This window comes from Octopus bimaculoides, chromosome 7 (assembly GCF_001194135.2).
Source record: "Octopus bimaculoides isolate UCB-OBI-ISO-001 chromosome 7, ASM119413v2, whole genome shotgun sequence".
Classification (NCBI taxonomy): Eukaryota; Metazoa; Mollusca; class Cephalopoda; order Octopoda; family Octopodidae; genus Octopus; species Octopus bimaculoides.
This window is the reverse complement of record NC_068987.1, coordinates 104,570,418-104,571,297: the sequence shown is the minus strand read 5'-3', so window position 1 is coordinate 104,571,297 and position 880 is coordinate 104,570,418.

Below are 880 nucleotides of genomic sequence, written 5' to 3'. Positions count from 1 at the left end.
TAGTACTGTCCGCGGACAGGATGTCGAATGCGCAAGAAGCCGAACGAACACAATAATAAAAAAGAAAATACCTACCTACATATTTTAATGGCCAAATCTCCAATTTGGCACTTAAGATTTTACGAGATTACTATTCAATCATATAATTTTTGTATGTTTACATTGTAAATCCAGTAAAGAATCCTATTTAAAAAGTGGTTTTATGTACTTATTTTTTCTACGTTTTAGTCTGTCAAATGGTTATATTATAGGAATAAAATGATTATCATATATTTTTATTTTCGTTTGTCTTTTCGGCACCTTGTCCGTTCGGTTTTTATGTCCATTCGGCATTATGTCCGTTCGGTTTCTTGGCTTCGGCATCTTATCCTTCATCAAAAGTGCATTCAGCATCGCATCCCGTCCGTGTACCTATAGTAAACATACATACATACATACATACATGCACGCATACATGCATGATTGCATACATACATACATGCATACACACATATGTGCATACACAAGCAAACGCATGCGCACGAAAGGAACGCGGCACCGATAACGGACAAAATTTTACATCCATTGACAAGGCTGTAAAATCAACGAAAATTTTCGAAAAAAATGTATTACTAATAAATGAGTGGAAAATGAACCGGTGAGTGTGTTAGATATTAAGGCATTGAGGCAGTATGACTAAATTTGTTTCAACTAAATTTGTTTCAACACACGAATTCACATAAAGAATCTAGCAAACCAGATAAAAAAAATGAAGTATATATATATGTGTGTGTGTGTGCGCCTCTGTGTATGTGTATATACATACACACACACACGTACACACACACACACACACACACACACACACACACACACACACATATATATATATATATATATA